The sequence below is a fragment of the Lepidochelys kempii genome, chromosome 3 (assembly GCF_965140265.1).
Source record: "Lepidochelys kempii isolate rLepKem1 chromosome 3, rLepKem1.hap2, whole genome shotgun sequence".
Taxonomy (NCBI): Eukaryota; Metazoa; Chordata; order Testudines; family Cheloniidae; genus Lepidochelys; species Lepidochelys kempii.
The window spans coordinates 36873961-36897811 of record NC_133258.1 but is presented as its reverse complement, the minus strand read 5'-3'; positions in this window follow the sequence as shown (position 1 = coordinate 36897811).

The window sequence follows — 23851 nt, the reverse complement described above, 5'->3', positions numbered from 1 at the left end:
CACAAGTCCTCCTTTTCTTTTTGCGAATACAGACTAACACGGCTGCTACTCTGAAACCAGCTAATGTTATAGTAATTTTAACCTAAAAACTCAGAAGACTGAACTAAAATGGAATCAATTACTCCATGGGCATATACAGTTCGGGGTATTTTTGTAATAAGCTTGAGAACCAAAGTTCCTGTAGTGACATGCTGAGCTGCTCGTCTACAAGATAGTGACCAATCTCTGAAATACATGGCAGGTTGAGGTGCCCATAACATTTAGGAATGGATACTAGATGCTAGAGGAACTGGATGGCTCAGGGGATGGGTAAGGGAACCCAGAACGTCTCTCATTTCCATAACTGATTTAAATTCAGCTTGCTTCAGTAAATACTAGAAGGTGTGTCCATCTGACAATGTTTGGCTCCCTGAGTGAAACAGGGGGATGATTTCTGTCTGGGGCCTAGCAGACAGATGCCCATGTTACGAAAGCTACTAATACTGGCACTCTTCTTGATGGCTGATCAGAGAGGCCAAGGAAGGAATGAGCATGGAGACTGAAGCATCCTTCCAAACTACTCACAAACCTGTTGGCACATCAGTTGGACAGCATGGGTGAAGCTGTGGATTCTTTTTGCCAGTAGTCAAGAGGGTGCCATTCAGTACTACATTCCCTTAAAAGTATTTTTAAAAAGGGAGACAACTGAATGCCTTTGAGCAGCAGTACCAATGTCTAGTCAATGTTGTTGTTGTTTAACTGCTCAACATAATATTCATTTAACCTTTTGAAACATCTCTGTTTGGAAGTGAGCTTTCTACATTTGAGAGTAGAGGCCTTTTTTCCTCTGACTGCTCTTGTGTTTTATTGGACTGTGTTGCCTTTGGCTTTTTATATGATTCTGCATGGTTTGTTTAGTTACTTTCAGCCACCAAGCAATCATTAGGTCAATGAGGCACCTTGAAAATGTATTATTTATCATCCATATTATAGTATTTCATATATATGTGCAGTGGTTCTCCACCAGGGGTATGTGTACCCCTGTGGGTACACAGAGGTCTCCCTGGGGGTACATCAACTCATCTAGATATTTGCCTAGTTTTACAAGAGGCTACATAAAAAACTCTAGCAAAGTCAGTACAAACTAAAATTCCATAAAGACAATGACTTGTTTATACTCATACAATATTTATATTCCAATTGATTAATTATATGGTCAAAATGAGAAAGTAAGCAATTTTTCAGTACAGTGTGCTGTGACACTTTTGTATTTTTATGTCTCATTTTGTAAGCTAGTAGTTTTTTAAGTGTAACTTGGGGTTACACAAGACAAATCAGACTCCTGAAAGGGTACAGTAATCTGGAAAGGTTGAGAGCCACTGTTATATAGATCTTTTTATCCATAGATCTCAATATGTAGTGTTATCAAATGTGTTATTAGTTTTACCATAACTTGACTGGAGGGAAAGAAAAAATATTTTCTAGGCACAAACATACTGAACTGATAAAATCAGATCTTTCTTTCTCTAAATCAGTGATTTTATACCCAATATCACCACCTGGAAGACAGTATCATTCTTGTGCATTTATTACCCCGATGCACATATAAAGGCACTAGACCTGTTGAAATCTGTTAAAAACCACAAACTTTTAACCATATTTGATTGCATGGAAGTGTCAAATTTAAATTTTTAAACTGTGAATTGCATGCACATACATGAAGGAAGAATTTGGACCTCAGTGGTTTCTTGAGGCAGCCTGGTGATTTGGGAACATTACTGAAATGTCTGCAATCATGTGAGAGAACCACATTTAAAAGCCAACTCAGATAAATTCCTCTTCTATGGGCTGTGAAGGCTAGAGAGTATATCTGGCAGCTAATTTCTGGGATAGCACTGGCTACCTCAGAAGTTACCTGCTTTGACACAGCTTCAGATAGTAGCATGCAAACGTCTGACTAGTTCCAAAGGCTAAAGGTGGGTTCTTCTAACTCCAAGGATCTGCCAATATGGGGGCATCCTTTGTAAAGAGGATCCCTTACATAAAAAAACCTAACTATCCCACCCTCTTTGGTATTTGTCTGAGATCAGGCTTAAGACCATTTATATGAGACAATAGTACTTAGCACTTACACTGTGCTTTTCATCTTCAAAGTACTTTACAACCATTAAGTAATTAATCCTTACAGCCACCATGTGAGGTAAGTATGATTTTCTTACAGAAGAGAAACTATGAGAGAGGTTTCTTTTGTCAGGGAGGGGTGTCTTTGATTTTGAAGGAATGAAGAACACTCCTGATAAAAAGTCTTCTAGAGGGACCAGGAGGAAATGAATTAACCATCTCAGCAGCAGCTACTCAAGATTCCTCAAGCTTCTACAATCAACACAGAAAAATGCAGGCTAACTCTGAGGATTGCAGATGGTTTTCTGGCTAGTAAGTGAGGACATAGGGAAATTGTAGTGAATAGTACATACTCAAATATTAAAACACTGCACTCCCCTTATTGTATGTTCCTCCTGTGGGAGTCAAATGTCATTAGAGCTGTGCAAAATGATTGCAACAAAACCTGACACCCAGAACAACATGAGATTGTTACAAATTCAGAACTCACAGCAGCTTTATCTAGACTCCCTAAATTTCCTGAGCCTGTCCAAGCACCCTGGGACAGTTTATGGTTGTATGTTGAAATTATGCCTAACTCCCAGTTTTGACATGACATCAAATGAAACTCTGTTGTTTCAATGGTAAGCTCTATTCAAAAGAAAAATTAAGGCCCACATTCTCACCCAGTGTAGATCAGCCTCACCCTATTTCCTTCAATAGAGCTATGCTGATTTACAGCAACTAAATATCTGATCCTGTGAGAGTAAAGCCATGTGAATCGAAACAAAGAAAATGCTCAAACGAACAAGGCTATCTGTGCAGTATGGACAGACTATATAGATGCAGACTGGCACCTTGTTAATCCTCCCCATTAACATGGTCCCTATGCTTCATTTAGGGGAGTTTGAAGCCAGTCCAAATCTCATGGGTAATTCCAGTCCTTAAACAAGCAGAAGTACAGAGGCTAAGAGCTAGGAGAGAAGGGTAAGGAAAAGGGAGTGAGAGTAGAATCATGGCATGACAGAGGAGCTGGACAGAGAGCACACTGGGGAGTGGTGACTAATAGGCAGGAATGGTGTCCCAACCTCTGTTTGCCAGAAGCTGGGAATAGGTGACTGGGGATTCATAGATACTAAGGTCAGAAGGGACCATTATGATCATCTAGTCCAACCTCCTGCACAACGCAGGCCACAGAATCTCACCCACCCACTTGATAATTACCTGTTCTGTTCAATCCCTCTGGGGCACCTGGCATTGGTCAGCAGACAGGATACTGGGCTAGATGGACCATTGGTCTGACCCAGTATGGCTGCTTTTATGTTCTTATGTGCTGATTTAATGGGATGGGAGAGGCCAGAAAGCATAGCAAGAGAAGGAAAAGAATGATCAAGAGACAGCGTGGAAGGCAGCACAAGCAAGGATGGGAGTTGGTGAAAATGAAAAATGATAATGGAGGACAAAGAAAGTGCATGGTAGAGATGGAGCTGAGGGTGGTAATAGCAGTGAGGGCTAGAAGGGACTGATTAGATGAGGGAAGGGGAAAATATAAAAGAAACTGGGGATGAGGGAATAGAGGGAAGGGAGGGCTAATATGGAAAATAAGCAGTAAGGAGAGACTAAAGAGGAAAGTGATTTAAAGATTATGGATAGAGAACACATGACAGAAAAAGAAGCAGTGAAAGAAAGGAGTGATATGGAAGGAAAAACTATTACTCATTAGAGGCAGAGCTGCAAATGTCACTGATTGTTAAGGTTGCCCAACCCACTTCCCATTATAAGACCCTGTTTTCAGCTGTTTGTAACTTTGCCAAACTTTATCTGTTTTGGCTAAAATTTTCCATGCTGGTGTCTGCCTCAGGCTATTTTTTTTTTTTTTTTTAAAGTTTCAGCCAAATCAGGTCAGCTGTTTCTGAGAATGAGATCAGGGAAAATGTTGTTTTGCACATGTTAAAAAAATCCTTACAAGTCTTTTGTTGAAAATCTCTAGTGCATCCATGCTTTGGAACAGGAACTTCAAATTTGGCAAAGGAGTCATCCTTGTAAGAGGGATGTGCTCTTTGCTGATGCTGGGAAAAAACACCCAGTTTTGCATTTGGAAATATGTTTGCTCACTGGAGACCTGTTAGGGTTTGGAGGCTCAAGTATCCAAAGATTCTGTCTGCATGAGCAATGCTCTATCCCAGGCATGCAGAGATTGAGCAGGACTTTCCTTGCAGTTACTGCTCAGATCAGAGTGGGCTGGGCACTGAACTGAGAGCAGGGAGATTGTCTTCCCTGGGCTCTCACGGAATCTTCTGCTGGTGCCTGGGTAGAAAATATGTGATGAAAGCCACCTTACTGAAGTACAGCGGAGACAAGAGCTGCTGTGAGTTCTGGTATCAAACAGCTGTAAAACCCACTGATACTATGTGTCTCATCCCCCAATAGTGGATGGCCCATACAGATTTTGATTTGACGTTATTGGATTTACTCCACATAAACACCAATATAAATTTGGCCCCTTTATTTCCTACTCCTTCTGTGCAGTTATTCTGTGTAAAGAAATTCTGCTTGAATTGCTTTTCAGTCTGACTTTCCTTAGTTTATTGTTATATTTGACAGTAGCTGAGATAGCTTTGTAACATCTATATCATCCTCCAGCCTTTGCCGAATGTAGGATTTTTGGTGAAGTCCCATCCTAATCTCATGTTATAAAGATAGCATTTGGACCCCATAGTAAGCTACATAAGGATTTTCCTCCTTTCAGATAATGGAATTCATCAGAGTCCATAGTCTTTATCCAAGAACAATGAATAAAGGTCATCCTAGGAAGTTTTAATAGGCTTGTGGATGGCATGTACCGGATTTATTGCTGAACTGTAAATTCTCACGAGCATTTGATATGCATTGTCTTTAATCAGCAGCAATGAAACAGTTCACAGTGCAGTATAAATACAGCGCGGTCCTTTTGTCTGTGATAGTGGGCAAGAGGGGAAGCGTCCGGAAGGGCTTGTGAGAAACATGAATGAGCAGATTTTGCTGACTCTTCTAGCCACAGGGCTTGACAAAGTGCCTATAAGCACATTTCCCATGCATTTAGCAGGAGTGCGCTAACTTTGTTGTATAAGTGAGTATTTTGGAGCTTGTCAAACTCAGACAAGTGGGAGGAAGGAGTAATTAACATTACTGAAGAATTAAAACTATGATTAATCAAGACCTTTTTTTTTAATCTCACAATTAATTGCAATTAATCGTTTGTCAGCCCTATTTATAATGTTTAATATTAATGTCATAGACCTAGATCAAGGAAGAGAACTGCTAGTGACTGTGGATATTAAACTACCTTCACACTGTTTTGAAGCAATAAAATAAGACAAACTAAGTCCCAGGACATGTCTATTGAGATATAGAGTACAAACTTCAAGAAATTTTTCTGGCCCTGATGAGGCCTCATTTAGAAGAATGTGAAACTCTTCAAATAAGACAACACATGGTTTGCAAAGGTTCAATGGTTTATCAGAGGCAACTCAGAAGTGACTCATGAGCAATGAATCTTGAGAAAAGATTGGTTAGATTTGCCTTTTAGTGATGCTTAGAAGGGAAAAAGGAGACTCACTCATTCCCACAATTTGATCCTTCACTATTAGGCACAACTCTGATGATAGAAAGAACTTGCTCTATCACTTTCAAAAACAACCTTCCAGCAGCTTTCCCTGAGCTATTCTTTTTGTCTTAGATTTTTACACAGAGAGAGAGTAATATAAACTTTAAGGTGGATCATGCACATTCACAGATCCAAGTCAAAAAAATACTTAGCAATGTAACTATATTTTGATTTGTGTATACATTCTGGGCTCGGTCCAAAATGGGATTTAGGTGCCCAACTGCTCTTTAGCTGCATAAGCCCAAAATTTATAGCCTCAAAGCCTCCAGTTATCTGCTACCTAACCTTGTAGATGCCTAAGGTTTGGTCTACACTAGGAACTTATGTTGGATTTTCCGCGCCCCTGAGTGACATAGTTATATTGACCTAACTCCCGGTGTAAACAGCGCTATATAGATGGGGGGGCTTCTCCTGTTGACATAGCTACCACCTCTTGGGGAGGTGGAGTACCTATAGCAATGGGAGAAGCTCTCTGTTGGCATACGCAGTGGCTTCACTAAGCGTAGTAAATGTAGGCCAGATCTTAGTTTCCATCAAAAAGGTCCCCTAAAAATCTACTAGTTAGCATGCCTCAGTCTAGGCACCCAAACCTAATGGTTATTTAATTATTTATACAAAGTGTAACAGCTTCAACAGGAGAGATTGGGCACCACACCTGAAAATATCCTGTAGCCTTGTGGTGAGGGCAGTCTCTAGAGCAGCAGGAGATGTGAATTCAAGTTCCAAATCTGGCTGAGGGAGGATTTGAACATGAGTTTCTTATAGGCTAGGTGAGTGCTCTAACCCCTGGGTTAAAGGTTATGGGAGGGGGCGGGGAGAGAGGTTGTGGGGCTTTCTCCTTGATGCTTTCAGAGAAAGGCATTAGGTGCCTAACTCCAGGAGAAGGTTCATGGCCATGAATCCCAAACTGAGGGAGGCACTTCCCCCTGACCTGGCCTTGGATGCCTAAGTCTTTTTGAGGGGTGGTGCTTAGGCTACACCACTCTCCCCAGCATTTCCCAACTCAGCTTACTGGCTTTTGTGGATCCAATTCATAGGTGCTTAACCTTCTCCACAGAAGTTCCATTCGGCCAGTGGTTCTCAACACTTTTTTAACCAGGGACCCTTAAAGCTCCAATAGACAAACTTGCAGACCCCCAGCCAGAGGTGATGCAGGGGGGCTTGCAGGGTCACATGCCCCGCTCCCCAGATTTCTGCCTTCCATTTGGCCCTGCTCCCTGAAGTGATGATGTATCAGGACCGAGCAATGGTGTGACTTTGAGGCCACCCTGTCTGATACCATGATACCATGCAGTGATGCTGCAATTTTTGGCTGTGCCCCCTCCCCAACTCAGACAGGCTGGGTGGCCCACTGAGGTGAGTTGGGAGGGAGGTGGTGCTCCCTCCCCAAGTCCTGCCACCTGGGGCTGATGCCCAGTCCCTGGCATACTCCCTGAAACTGGGGAGTTGCAGACACCCAGTTGAGAATCAGTGCATTAGGCAGCAGGTCACCTAAAGTTAGGCATTGCAACACTAAGCCTAAGTGCATCTAGCCCTGTGTATCTTAAACTAAGGTTTGTCTATTAATTACATGCAATAGCTATAAATGATCAGCTTCAGGTTAAGCTACGGCATGAGGTAAGACACCATTCAGATGTAAGGTTTTTTTTTGCTTCTGGTATGGTTTTATGTTCTACTTAGATTGGTACTGTCTCATTTGAGGAGCCAGACTGCAGGGGGAACTAAATATGTGTTTTGACTTTTAATTTTGAACTGATCTGCTTGAAAGTGTCAAGGTCCACAAATGTTTCAATCCCAATAGTTAAAGGTATTAAATTACTTTTTATTGGTACAATTTATAAACACAGAATACATAATGGTATCCACACTTAAAGTTGTGATGTGGAATGCACATGGGATAAATTAGCCAGTAAAGGCATGTGTATCCTGCTAGTCCTTAACAGAACAAGGGCACAAGTAGTTCTCCTACAAGAGATAAATTTATTTTTTTCACTTGCTATCAAGCTCATAAAATCAGGGGTTGGACTGGCTTGTACTCAGCTTCCTTCTGTTCTTTATGTAATTCCTGTAGAATCAGCTAAATCCTTCCCTTCAAAGTAGCCAAAAATCTACTGTTACCCAAATGGTCGTTTATATAATTCCCCTGGACCAGCTGCACTAAAGTCAATGGAGTTAAGCCAGCAGCAAATTTTAAATATTTGTTCTTAGATGGAAGAGCAGCATAATCTAGTCTTCATATGCCCCTGCTTACAGTTTTACAAGAAATTAGAAACATGTCCCTAATACACAGGAAATAAAGGCAATTGTGTTGCTAACTTGGATTTCTCTAAGGCATTTGACTTAGTACCATATGACGTTTTGATTTAAAATCTTGCATTATATGGAGCTAGCAGGGCACATGTCACATGGATTAAAAAAACTGGTTTACAGATAGCTCTCAAAATGTAGTTGTTAATGGGTAAATATCAATGAGCAGGGCCTTTTCAGTTCAGGGGTCCTCCAGCAACAGGTTCTTGGGCCAACACTAGTAAATACCTTTATCAACAATCTAGATGATACAAATATTGGTGATAAAGTTTGTAGATTACTACCCATCAATATTTGTATTAACAGTGAGGACAGGTTACTGTTAGTGATCTGAAATGCCTGGTTAAATGGCCAGTGGGACAAATATGGCAATATCCTGGACAAATGTTATTGAATTAAGTTTACGTATTTTAGGAATTCTTTGTATTAAAATACAAGTGTTTATATATTATTGTGGAATTGTATGCAGCTTCTCTAGGGACCAGACTAATATAAACTCTGGAAAGTTTTATGAGCTTCTAAAGGACTATTTGAAACATTGTGCACTTTTAAATTTAAGTGGCTTTCCCAGGCAGTTGGAGGGGGTGTGGGGAGGTATTTGTGCAAATGTGAACTCCTCTAGGTATGCCAAAACTCCATCTTTGAAGCTTCATTGTGAGGAGGGGACCTTTTGCCTCCTGATCACCTATTGCATGAGAACAGATAAAAAAACCAAGACTGTATAAAGAAGTGACTAGGTAGATAAACTTCTATTGGTGAGTGAGACAGGCTGTCAAGCTTACATAGAGTTCTTCTGCAAGTCTGTGAAATATACTCAGTGTCACAGCTAAAAGAAAGCAGAACAGATTGTTTAGCATATGTAGTTAACATATATTTCAAGGGACCAGTTAAGGTGAAGTGGCCTGTTAACACCCCTCCAGTCATAGGGGAGAAATGAAAGGGGGGGTATAAGGCAGCTGGGGGGCGTGTTGTTAGTGGGTTATAGATTGTTGTGTTTAGCTGTGACACTCTGAGGACAGACCTGAAGGAGAATTCTGTGTAAACTCAAAAGCTTGTCTCTCTCACCAACAGAAGTTGGTCCAATAAAAGATATTACCTCACCCACCCTGTCTCTCTCCTATCCTGGGGCCAACACCTGTACAACAACACTTCATAAAGATTTGACTCACTGATTCATCTAGGCATATCTCACCTACTCTGTTCCCTACTATGTCAGGGGCCACAGGGACTGATGGCACCTCAGAGTCTCCTGTTCTCTGCCTGCGACACCTAACAGTTTTGTCTCCTGTGGACTAAAATGCTTCAGTGTAACCCAAGCTATTTGGTTCATTATAGGGATAACAAAGAAATTTAATGGCCTGTGATATAATGAGGTCAGACTAGCTGATCTAATAGTCCTTTCTTGCCTTAAACGCTGTGAAACTATTAAGTCAGTTCCACTTCACAGGAAGTTAGGCTCCTTGATTACTCTGTGGCTTTTTATTTAATAACAACTGGAGAGGTGATTTCAACTATATAAAATTAGATACAAATCCTTGAGCATGCCATTCACTTGAAAAGAAGATGTGGAAACACCAGAAAGTTCAACTCGGCATCTGAATTTGTTTGCAACATGGAGACAAAACCAGCCCCCACATTCTTATTACTCAGCAGTGCATGATTCCTTTTCCAGGGCAAATTTTATTTTCTTTCTTTTCCAAAGTTCTTGAAACTGAATCTCTCCAGAACATACTGTGTGCCGATCATTCTCCTTTATACATACGAACCTAAATAAACTGGGATTTTCATTTTTCCAACTAGGAGGGTGGGCTACACTATCCAAGAGGCCAAAATCAGTAGCAGCACTGCTAATGGGAGGAGTTAGAAAGGCTACCATTACTAAACATTAGGTGGTGGATGCACTATGCCAGTGGTTCTTAACCTTTACTGCAGCCTGCACCCCCTTTGGTTCTCAAAATATGTTCTTGCACCCCTTATCAAAAATCATTGAAGTAGGTCAGTTCTTTAAACCTAGATATATTTTTGTTTGTATATTACAGTAATCGTTAAAAAATGTATAATGTTGTACTTATGTGCCTGTGCTTAATTTGTGTTTTCGATGACTTACCTTCTAAAAAAATCTGGCATATCTCGCACCACCAGAAAGGACATCTCACACTCCCAGGGGGTGCATTCACCCCAGGTTAGGAACCACTGCACTATGGCATAGCAATAGTTTCTGGAAGATCCAGCTATATCCGTGTATATCAGTGGTAATATTCCTAGAATTAGATGATAGAACGGTTGCATGTATCCAGCGCTAGAAGCAATGGTGAAAGGAAGGAATAGGTTTTCCAACTGTTTGCTGAGTGCCATTTGACTCCCTCTTCTGATTTCATGAAGAAGAAACCAAAAGCCAGCACTAAAATAGACAGCAAGCTACTAAATAGAATAGAAATGCACATGCGTATCTTTCTCATTGGATGATATGATCCTGAAATGAATGCAACCTGACTACGGGACAGACAGAAAAAAAAACTTTAAAATTGACTAAATTCCATACCCTCGAAGAACTGAAACTATAGGGAAAGGTGACACTTCCACTTGAATCACTCCCATAAGGTTCAAGTTCAAATGATCAGTTTAAGGGCCCTATTTTGTAACAAGCAAACTCACTTCACAGCTGTAAGTCTCTGGCCAGATGTGCCATGGTCAGGGGTGGAATTCCTTTTCTGCTTTTAGCACTTGGAGCTGGAAAGGGTTTAGGTTTACCTTAACTAACTTACTCTAAAAACACAGTACACACCCTATATAAAGCCCATACTCACCTCTTTCCTAGACTTTAGATTTAATAGCCAAGCAATCAATGAAGTAAATGGTTACCTCAAACTGCAGAATGGTGATTCTGGAATGTCTTACCTTCATTAAAGAGCTTGAGGATGTTTTCTACACATTTGGTGAAAAGCAGTTATCTGATCTGGGCTAGTTCAGCTGGCAATGTAGGAGCAATATCAGACAAGGAAATTAACTGTGAAGCGCCACCATGTTTCCTGGAGGAGTTCCACTTGTTTTTTCTCAATGAGAACTTATCAGTATTTGGAGAGTTGTAGCACATTACTTGTAATGTGAATCCTAGTCCCTAGTCCTTGACTGTAGTCAAGACCAGCAGAGATATTTTGAGACTACAATGGATAAGGATTCTCAATACTTTAGTTTCTAAAGAAAGAGTGCCGGCTACTTTTCAGTAAGCAGTGGCAAACCAACTATTCAGCAAACCACCTTGTCACGAACAGGCTCACCAATTACAATCCCATTCTCTAACTTACTATTTTGGGGGAAGATTATGGAGAAAATGGAGTTCAAACAGCTACAGTCACCATTGGTCCCATAGATGTCTTTGCCCCTTTGCTGTTTGGTTTCAGTCAGAGAGAATGCTGTTGTTTGGGGCTGATAACCTAGACACCAGGGACATACTCTTGCTGGACGTGTGAGATCTATGAGAAGCCCTCAATACTAGTGACCATGGGCTAGATTCACAAAGAGACTTACGCATTGTGACTATAGGTATTTAAGAATGGATCCACAAAAACCAGCATACTAGTCAAGGAGCTGCCTAAGATAGCCAATGGGAGATGGTAATGAGAGAAGCCCTGCCCTTCTCAAGAAGTTTGGTGTCTATTTCTGAATGGGAGTATGAGATATGAACCCTCTCCTAGAGTCAGCAGCAGCAGCACCTTCCATATAAACTTTAGCCCAATTGTTAGGGTCCTCACCTGGGATGCAGGAACTACATGTTCAAGTCTCTCCTCACTCTGATGCAAAGGTATTTGAACAGGGGCCTCTCCTCTCTCAGCAAGTGCCCTAACCACGAATGATGCTGATGGGGCTGGAGGCAGTCTCAATCTCTTGGGTTGAAGCTGTTCCACTTTGGATAAATAATGAAAGAGTCATTAGACCAGAGAACAATAGCACATGAGAATGATGCTATAGCATCAGGTGGGTCAGACACTCACACAGCACTTGGAAGGCTCAGGAACCATTCCCCCTTCTCTGAGAACACCTACTACACTGGAGCTGCAGGCAAGTCTGTGAATTTCACTAGGATGTAGGTAGGAGACAGGTGTCTGGAAGCCTAGAGTAAGGCAGCAGCGGGCATGAAACATATGTGTGTAGGGAGCTTTTACTACAATCAATTAGGCTCCAAATGAGGGTGTGACAGCAGCAAAGTGGGGTTTTTATTAATACTGGTGATTGCTTAAATTTGGGACTTGGTTGCCTAACTGTCATTTTAGACAACTATGTCCCTTTGTGAGTTTTTTTGACTTGCAAGTGGGGGATGATTGAAAGACCCTTTTAACTGGGTTAGTTCCATTCTTCTGGAATGTTCTCTTTTGACATCCTCCTATAGGAAATTCAAGTCTCAGGTTTCAACTCACAACCAAATATGTATGCTTTTCTGTTGCAGGCATGTCATTTCAGAAACATGTAAACACTCAAATTTCATGTGTGATGTTAGTACATGCATTTTGACAAAATTGCAAACAAAACCTTTGCAGGTGCAAAGTCATTTAATGCAGAGAAAAAAAAACATGAGAAATGCTGCCAAATAAAAATTGTATATGCTGCACAACCCTAATCTTTCTAGACAGGCAGCAGTTAGAAATATTAGTCGATCTGAGTGATTTTTGAATAAACAGCCTACTCTAGCTGTGACCCCGATATCTAGACGAGTGAATTACAGTAAATTAGTTTAATTTAACTAGAACTAGTAATAATTTTCTGTATTATATGTTGCAGTTCCCTTTGCATCAGGTCACCCTACTTATCGAATTACTTAGTTAACCAGAGAACCAAACCATCTGCACTCAATTAACACATCATTCTTATTAAAGAGTGAGCATACACTGTTTGCAAAGTTATTCATAAGGTTCTTGTTACTTAGATTATAAGGAAACCTCACGGAGACATAAACAACCTTCCATGCATAAAATCCAGTCATGGGAAAGAGTTCAAATTCACTTCAGATACTGTCGGTTCCTGTTGCAGTGTCAAGAGAGGTCAGGGCCAGGCAATGAATAGTCTGTAAGTAGAGGTAAGGTACTAAGTTGCAATCAGGAGACAAACAGAAGAGTCAGGATTGAGCTGGGTCTGGGTGTCAGAAAGTCAGGGTCAGGCACCAAGTTGTAAGTAGCAGAATGAGGGACAAACCAGGATCAGGAGCCAGCATCTGGGGTTCACAGCAAGGCAAGGGCTGGAGCAGAAGCAAGCAGGCAGTCTGTATCATTCCTCAGACAGCTCTCTGTGATGGCTTCCTGGTCTATATATTGGCACGAGTCAATCAGTAGGCTATGGGAGGCTGCCACTCAGGGCACATTGGGTGGTACTCCTGCAGTGTCTAGCTTCACAGGGTCCCCCAGCAGAAACCTAACCTGAGTTTCTGGTGGTGATATTGAAGTATCTCTGTTCTGCAAGGGAAACTGACCCTCAATTTATTTATTTTAATTTGAACAGAAAATATCTTCCTATTCCAGGTTCTAATTCTTACCCTTAGTTAAATCCCTAAACAATTAAATCATTGCAAAACAAAATGGCAGCAAATACCTACTTATATACAACCACAAGTCAGAAAAAAAAAATCACAGAAAAATCTCCCTGCCCTTCGAATTCACAAAGGAAACAACACATCATAGCTCCCCCAATACATATTCAAAAGGTAAGCTTTATAGCATGCTTGGAAAAACTGAGGATTTGAAAACCAATCAGGTAGCAAGCTTCAAAGTCATGGGGAACATCCTACCAACAGCTTCCTCTGTCATATAGGTTCATAGATTCCAAAGCCAGAAGGAATTATAGTGATCATCTAGTCTGACCTCCTGCATAGCACAGGCCATAGCACTTCCCCCCAAATAATTCCTAAGTCATATCCTTTACAAAAATTTCCAATCTTGACTTTAAAATTGTCAGTCATGGAGAATCCACCATCACCCTGGGTAAACTGTCCCAATGGTTAATTACACCCACGTTTAAAAATGTACACTTTATTTCCAGTCTGAATTCATCTAGCTTCAACTTCCAGCCATTGGATTGGGTTATTCCTGTCCTAGATTGAAGAGCTCATTATTAAATATTTGTTCTCTATGTAGATACTAATTGACTGTAATCAAGTCACCCCTTCACCTTTTCTTTGTTAAACTAAATAGGTTAAACTCCTTGAGTCTATCACTATAAGGCAAGTTTAGTCACTCTTATGCCTCTTCTCTAAACCTCCTCTAATTTATCAACACCCTTTTTGAATTGTAGTCCCCAGAACTGGACACAGTATTCCAGGAGCAGTCACACCAGTGCCAAATACAAAGGTAAAATAACTTCTCTACTTCTACTCAAGATGTCCCTGTTTATGGATCTTGGGGTTGCATTAGCTCTTTTGGCCACACTCAGAGATGTTCAGCTGATTATCCATCAAGACCCCTAAATCTCTTTCAGAATAGAGAATCCCAGAATAGAGCCCCCTGCCCATATGCTTTGTTTCTAGATGTATACATTTACATTTAGCAATATTAAAACACATGTTGTTTGCTTGTTCCCAAGTTACCAAAGGACCCAGATTGCTCTATATCACTGACCTATCCCCTCATTATTTACTAGTTTCCCAATTTTTGTGTTGTCTGCAAAGTTTAGCAGTAACAATTTTGACAAAACAAGTTAAATAATATAGGGCCAAGAACCAATCTTTGAGGGGCCCCACTAAAAACACATTCATCCATTAGTTTACAATTACATTTTGAGACCTATCAGTTAGCCAGCTTTTAATCCATTTGTGTTATGTTAATTTTATATTGTTCTAGTTTTTTTTAATGAAAACGTTGTGGAGTACCAACTGAAACACCTTACAGAAGTCTAAGTATATTCCATCAACATTATTATCTTTATCATCAAACTTGTAATCTCATTACAGAAATCTAATTAGTTTGACAGGATATATTTTCCATAAACTCATGTTAATTTGCATTAATTATATTATCCTTCTTTAATTCTTTATTGAGTCCCATATCAGTTGCTCCATTACGTTGCTTGAGTTCAGTGTCAGACTGACAGGCCTATAATTACTAGGGAATCCTGTTTACCCTTTTAAAATATTGTCACAATATTAGCATTCTTCCAGAACTTCCCCAGTGTTCTAAGACTTACTGAAAATCAATATTAATGGTCCACCAAGCTCCTCCGCCAGCTCTTTTAAAACAGGTAGTGTAAGCTGCCATCCACAACTGTTACATCTCTCCATTCCCTTGGACTAGCTGGATTCCTGGCTCCTGTTAACGTGTGAGCCTTCTCCACTCCCCTTCTCCCCAGTGATGCAGGAAGCAAAACCACTGAGAGAAGCTCCCTGATGGTGGATCTCTCATATACCCAGTGCTAGGTAATAACATGAAAGGACTCCATGTTTCTAAAACTAAACTAAATAGAGAACTATTTACAAAGGTGCTGCACCTGCAGCTAGGATTCTGGTTCATTGTCTCTGAAGGAGTGAAACGTGCCCCTGTCATCAGTCCACTTGGGGACACACACACCACCCACATTGCACAACAGAAACCTGCTTAAGAGAAAAATAAACAAAAAAAATATTTTTAGAAAAATCACAGATTCAAAGATAACAAAGTAAGAAAATGCAAATACATACAAGTTACATAGAAAATAGCTATAAAGACACAATCTCAGGCTTTACACTTCTATACCAGTTAAATTCCCTTCTCTAGTGCCAGTTACCTTTTGCCTCTTAACAGTTTCTCAGTGTGCCCTCTGTCACAGAGGGTATGACACACTCCTGGGGACACCCAGAGCTGTCAGCCAATGGGTTACCTCCCTGCACAGCAAGCATAAGTTATTCTGTTGATTAGACTCTGTGTCAAGTCCCTACCCCACCAGTCTATCTTCTTCACCAGCAAACTCCCCAAGGCTTTCCCAGCCCAAACCTTGCCTAGCAGGTAACTATCAGTGAACTTCAGCCCCCAAGCTTGTCAGAGATGTTTCTCTCTGCAATGCACAGCACCTAACCCTGTACATTAACAGCTGATATTAAGTTTGCTGCTCTGTTAAAGGGTCAGTATATTACAGCTCTGGTCTTAAACATGTTTTAGTAACAGCATACAGAGGGAATTCATAACTTCACATATAACGGTAACACATGAAACTGGCAATGATATGAATAACCAATGTGCTATTAGCATCAATCTGATACCTCACGTATTTTGTAGAAAAATTATTTCAGTAGAGTGTGAATATAGAGGTCCCTTGGGTAGGGCGAATTGAGGCAACTGCTCTGGGCCCCGCGCTTCAACATCACGGTGTCAGATGCAACACTTCACATGCACCAATCAGAGCGTGTGTGTGCGTTGCTCAGGGGGCTCAGGGATTCCAGGGGCCAATCGGGGCTGGGGGATCCCGGGGCACCGGTGGCAATCCGTGGGGGAAGCCTAGTGGTGGTTCTTGGGTTCGCCCTGCAGCAATGGAGGCTGTGGTGATTGTCCCTGTGCGGGCCCCATGGTCGGGTTACCCTGGAGACGGGGGGCTGTGGTGGCAGCGGGATAAGAGGCAGGAGGCAATGCTAGGGAGACAGGGGGTGAGTGTGGGGCTGGGGGGGGGGAACGCAGCTGAGTGGGGGCATCCCATGGGCCAGGATCTCCCAGTCCCATCTCACGGGGGTCTGTGCTGCCCTCCCGGGGTCTCCAGCCCAACCCAACCCGCCAGCAGCAGGATCATGGGAAGGCCCCAGCCCCAGGAGCCTGAGAGGCCCCTTCACAGCTAGTTATTTCTGTGCAGGGCAGGGGCCTGGTCCAGCCCACCAGGACTGGCCCATGAGCTCACTATGGAGGTGCGGAGCGGCTCGGACACTGGCCCCCAGCTAGAGGGTCCAGGCACAGCTCAGTCCTGGGGTGGGGATGCCTAATGGTGAGGGTTTTTTTTAATTATATGAACTTCATTATAATTATACATCAGAACTATAATATAATATAACTATATTATAATTATACAGCTGGGTGCTATCAATATTTAACCTGCAGCCTGCAGCTGCTCTTGAAGTTCACTGTAACCAGGTTCACCTGTATAAAAAATGTTAAGGGGGGGACCCATACAGGCTGATATGTCCCAGGCCCCGCACCCCCTTAGGGAGAGCCCTGACCGGGGGGGAATCCAGCGTTTCATCCCTGATTAGATGCTGGCCCTCCATTTCTTGATAGCCTTCATTTCCACCTCTTCCCTTTAAACAGAGGTTTGCTCGTTTTTTTCCCTTTCTTTCAGACAATAGTAATTCATGATTACATAGAGAGAGGAAAACTCTCTCGTCTTCCTCAGTTTTCCAGTACTGGGATTTACTTTACCGTTTCAATGTCTTGCCATTTACTTTAATGGTCTACCATTGTTTTTCCCTGTGTTATAAGTACAATGCTAGGTGCTTGGAGTTAGTTTTGTGAAAAGATGTCCCGCCCTGCCTGCCTGCTTCCCCACTCTGCTGTGAGGTGATGCTGCAGTTGCATTCTGGTTTCATGAACATTGTTCTACATATGGACACATGCATCCATTCATAACCTGCATACATATCTCCTAATGGCTAATTTCAGAATTCATAAAAGATCTTACTAGACAAAAATTGATACCCAATAACATTGTATATAATAAGTTGAGTCAATTGCTTATTCTTTGAGGTTCAGACCGCCTGTTCTCCCCTTAGGGTATCTGCTCCCTTCTTGTTACATTTTTGTTCAGTTTTGGAACAAAAATTATTTCAAAAGATGGAAATGCTTTACATAACTGATATTCCATTTTTCATGCAGCTCTTGATTTAGTACTGGTAGGTTTTTCTCTGCTTCCAGACCACATTCAGAGCTCCAAGGACTGTTTCTGCTATTAGCCTCCTCCCTGCTCTAAAGATATTGGGCCCTTTCCCCACTAACCTTCTCCCTGATCCTATATACGCTGTCCATGGAAACAAGCCAGCTCCTTTTTCCTAAGAACTGTTGTCAAAAGCAGTTCCCCAAAGGCGCTTAACATAGGCCCTGTCTACGGCTAGAGAAACTATCACTATTGTCCCATGTAGGTAGTCAAGTCCTGTACTGCAGCATCATACTGAGGCACTGCTATTCAGTACCTCACAAGATATTCAGTTCATAGATTTTTAAGGTGACAAGGGACCATTATGATCATTTTGTCTAACCTCCCACATAATACAGGCCATAAATGTTCACCCAGTTATTTCTGTACTGAGTCCAGTGCAGGGTCATATAATTTTGGGGACCTCTCTCTGTTACTATTGACATTTATGTCCCTTTTCTTTGAGCCCATACATTTGCATAATATTTTTGAGGTCTGGGGGGTTTCCAAAATAGGACTTACATGTAATTCTATAAAAATTACTTTGCATTTTCCAAGTATGTGTGATTTAGTGGCGTGAAGTCAACCAGTTACTGAACTGATAAAAACAAGACACGTGTCTGCATCAACACAGCTATATAATCTGAATTATGGAATTCTCTCTACAAAACAAAATGGAAATATTTGAGTAAAGTAAGTCCTGCCCAAACCTTCCTTTGTAAACAAAGGCTGTTTTGTCTTTCACTGTCACAGGTTTGTAATATTTCTATGTCATCTGTTATGGACAGCTAGATTTAAATATATGCTGTGCAAGAGGGATAAATCACTTGCGGATTAATTAGTTATTTCTCACTGCCTGGTGATTTTATGTGCTTAAAAAGTCAAATCATGCTGACACATATAAGATGATAATGTTCCTATAATCATCCATCAGGGAGCACCTGACTGTCAATCAGAGCACACTGTACAGCCACAAGGAAAATTTGGGGTTAAAGGACTGCAATGCAGCAACTTCCATGCAGAGTTATTAGTATCACTTCCTCGCCCACCAGGAGAAGAATATAGTGGGGGAAAGAGAGAGAAACGCTATTGTTTTCTGTATTTGATAAATTATTGAATGTCTCCAGGCAAGCTTCCTTTTGCCTATGTTATCACTCTAAGCTAAGAATGTCTCTGTAGTTCTAATATTACTCTGACTGGGACCTCAGATTAGCTTATTTCTTAGTGAAGGAAAGCTAGCTATAATTTCCTAAGAAAGACATACCTTTCTTTGAAAAAGGGTTACAGTTCTTGATGAAAAAAATCAGTTTTTAATATTAGATGGTGTTGAATCTCCTAGGAGAAGATGTTTTTGCCAGAAATCTTAATTGGTTATTTTGGAAGTAAAGAAAAATCAATTGTCTTCTTTTCCAGTAATATTTGTTGGTGACAAGAGAGGTGGGATACATTACCGATTAATTTTGGGTGATGATCGAGGAGCAATTTTAGGAACTGGTCATACTAAATAACATCTCTTGGAAGGCTATGCATACCCATTTTTGAGCAGTTTTCTTTCTGAGCTTGTGCTCCAAATGGACCATGGGGTTTTAAATAGCACTTTTCATGCCCAGCGTGTCCCAAGACATTTTACAATGAGATAGATAACTGCAGTTAGGTGGCTATGAAACAGATAGTCCTTCTTCCATAGAGATGCTCTCATAAAAGGGTCTTGTGGGTAAGGAGGGGAATCACTGTTATCCTCAGACAGCTTTCCCCAGACCATTCTGTGTGAGGAGCAGGGGAAGGGTTCGCCACACAAATCCCATGGAAGAGGCAGGTGGATAGTTCCTCAGGATATGATTATTTCAGTAAACCAACTAAAGATTTATTAACTAGGAAAAAGAAATGAGAGAGTTATTTACAGGTTAAAGCAGGCAACATATAAACACAAACAAGTTACAATCTTAGGTTCCTAAAGGTGACAGAGATTTAGTAGTAATCTGTCCACTGAATGTCTTTTAGGACTAACCCAGGTTGATTCTAGGGATCTCTACTTTTTTTTCTTAGCTCCAGCCCTTGTGAGAGTCCAAACAGCAAAGAGAGAACCATTTCTTCTTGTGACAATGTTTATATTGCCTTCCCCCAGAGTTCAAACTGATGATTTAAGGGCTCCTGCATGTAACTTCTTCCTAGGTGGATGGGGCAATCAACAAAGTTTTTGTCCTACAATGCTCCATTTAGTCTTGATCATCCTTCTTGATGGCCAGGAAAATCATTCTTCCTACCTAGGTTTACAAGTTCAAAGCAGGCATTTTTACAATTATAAATGGGGATGTCAAGCGATTAAAAAAATGAATTGTGATTAATCGTGCTGTTAAACAATAATAGAATACCATTTATTTAAATATTTTTGGATGTTTTCTACATTTTCAAATATACTGATTTCAATTACAACACAGAATACAAAGTGTACAGTATTCACTTTATATTTATTTTTATTACAAATATTTGCACAGTAAAAAGCAAAAGAAATAATATTTTTCAATTCACCTAATACAAGTATTGTAGTGCAATCTTTCTGTCATGGAAGTTGCTCTTACAAATGTAGAATTATGTACAAAAAAACCTGGCATTCAAAAATTAAACAATGTAAAACTTTAGAGCCTACAAATCCACTCAGTGCTACTTCAGCCAATCGCTCAGATAAACACGTTTGGTTACAATTTGCAGGAGATAATGCTGCCCATTTCTTCTTTACAATGTCACCTGAAAGTGAGAACAGGCATTCACATGGCACTGTTGTAGCCAGAGTCATAAGATATTTATGTGCCAGATGCAATAAAGATTCTTATGTCCCTTCATGCTTCAGCCACCATTCCAGAGGACATGCGTCCATGCTGATGGTGGGTTCTGATTGATAAAGATCCAAAGCAGAGTGGACCAACGCATGTTCATTTTCATCATCTGAGTCAGATGCCACCAGAGAAAGGTTGATTTTGTTTTTTGGTGGTTCAGGTTCTGTAGTATCCGCATCTGAGCGTTGCTCTTTTAAGACTTCTGAAAGCATGCTCCACATCTCGTCCCTCTCAGATTTTGGACTATGCTTCAGATTCTTAAACCTTGGGTCAAATGCTGTAGCTATTTTTAGAAATCTCACATAGTACCTTCTTTGCGTTTTGTCAAATCTGCTGTGAAAGCGTTCTTAAAACAAACATGTGCAGGGTCATCATCCAAGACTGCTATATTTGGCAGAATGCAGGTAAAACAGAACAGGAGACATTGAACTCCTTGGGGGAGAATTGTGTCACAAATTTAATTAATGCATTATTTTTTGAACATGCATCATCAGCATGGAAGCATGTCCTCTGGAATCGTGGCCGAAGCATGAAGGGGCATACAAATGTTTAGCGTATCTGGCATGTAAATATCTTGCAACGCCAGCTACAGCTACAAAAGTGCCATGCAAATACCAGTTCTCACTTTCAGGTGACATGGTAAATAAGAAGCAAGCAGTAGTATCTCCCATAAATGTAAACAAACTTTTTGTTCAGCCAATTGCTAAGACAAACAAGTAGGACTGAGTGGATCTGTAGGCGCTAAAGTTTTACATTGTTTTGTTTTTGAGTGCAGTTGTGTAATAAAGTCTACATTTCTAAATTACACTTTCACAATAAAGAGATTGCACTATAGTACTTGTATGAGGTGAATTAAAAAATGCTATTTCTTTTGTTTATCATTTTTACAGTGCAAATATTTCTAATATAAATAATAATATAAAGTGAGCACTGTACACTTTATATTCTGTGTTGTAATAGAAATCAATATATTTGAAAATGTAGAAAAACATGCAAAAATATTTAATAAATTTTAATTGGTATTCTATTGTTTAACAATGCAATTAATAGCAATTACTTTTTTGAGTTAATTGCGTGAGTTAACTGTGATTAATTGACAACCCTAATTATAAAGCAAAACTTACATACTTCCTTATAGCATGGGATACATACATTACAAGTAAGATTAATGCATGCCACAACTTACATGCATTTTATAAAGTCTAAGCACTAAACACATCTTTACAAGTCTAACACCTATCTTGAACAATATTAACATAAAGGTGAGCTGGTCTGGTTTCCAGCTATGAATTTGTCAGTGCTCAGCTGGAGCCTACAGCCTTGGCAAGAGCTGGCGTCTGTTTTCCCAGTGTCACATATACAAATACACAAGAATAGAAAGACCAATATACCCTCCTTCTACATATATTATTAGGGTGGATACATTAAAATATTAAATAGGGTGTCTTGACCTTGCCAATCTTTGTGCAGTGAGCAGCAGAATGAATGGCTGTTGCGCTCCAGTGCAAGTGTGAGTAAAAACTGTGTGGGCATCAGGAAGATGAAGAAGTGGGTGACTGAAGAGGCAGTGTATAGGGAAGTGGACTAGGACACAGAATTAGACTGGTAAAAAATAAAACCATTGAAAATGAAATAATTTTCATCAAAACGTCTCTAGACTTTTTTGTGTGTTCCCTTTCAAAAACAAAAAAGCTGAGCAGCTTCAAAAATGTTTTGGTTTTCAGCAACTGAAAACTAAAAAGTGTTGGCCAATTGGGCAAAAATGTTGGCTGCTTTTTTGTGGAAAACAGAAATGTTTGTTTTGATTTAAAAAAAAAAAAAAGCTATTTTCCCCCTCAGTTTCAAACAAAAGAAATATCAACTAGTCTTACTCAGGAAAGCTAGGTTCTAGACTTGCCTCTTCCACTAATGGCCTGTGTGACCTCTCAAAACTTTGTTCTCCCCTCTTACCATTTCCCTCTCTTGTCTATTTAGACTGTAAGCTCTTTGGGGCAGATACTGTCTCTCACTATGTGTTTGTACAGCATCTAACACAATGAGACCCCGATCTCACTTGGGGCTTCTAGGTGCTACCGTCATACAAATAAATAAAAATAATAACAATAATCCCCGTAAATACCTATTCCCTTACTCATAGTCTGCAGGTTGAAAAACGGGATGGGAGTGGGAGGTACTGTGGCTTATGGACATGTCTGAGAGACATGCACAAGGCACTTGACTACTGGTTCCCCTCTTCAGCTTATCCCTGCTTCTAGGAAGGAATAGTTTGGAGACCACACAAAACCATTCTCATTAATGCTGACCAGATTCCCTTGGACTCCCTGTCTTTCTCAGTACTTTATCTGGTGCTTATACACACAACCCTACGTAACTTTGCTAGTAAAGATCAAGGCTAATAATCCTGCATTCCTTTCTCTAGCAAATCTTCATTTGGCATTTTGCCTTGTAAGTAATGAACATTCAGGCCTGAGACCCTTCTTTAGAGCCTATTACTTTACATACCTCATCTCAAGCATCTTTGTAATTCAATGCCCCAACTCTTTGGCTCCATTAATTTGTTTTAAAACCACATCTAGACACAATACTGCCCTAACAAAGTTTCTAGAGCCACTGCCTTCTGCTTGATCTCAGATTGCTAGCCTGTGAAAAAGCTTTCTGTAACTAAATATAACTTGGATACATTTTTTTTTTATGAAATTGAGTTGTGCCTAGGGAAAGCTTTGGATTTGTTTATTTCAATTCTTGCCATCTCTTAATTCATTGGTCACCTTGTATCCTAGCGTATAACCAGAAACACTATTAAAATCCCTTTAAAATGTGTTTACAAATATTCGGTCAAGTTAAATATGGAAAAATCGAGGGCATTTGTTTATGACTTTGGCAGACATTGTTGCTGGTTCACCTTAGGCCCTTATGCCAACATTTTCAAATATGACTAGTGATTTTGCTACGGCTGGCCAGAAAACAATTCCATTTTGCCAGAAAAAGTTTGAGGTTTCAACCTGCATTAAGATGAAATCAAAACCTTTCTAAATTCGTCACACACAAAAAAGAGGGAGATGCCCCAACACCAGAACAGACAATATCCCAGTGTTTAGGCCACTCCCCCAGATAGTGAGAGACACAGGTTTAAGTCCCT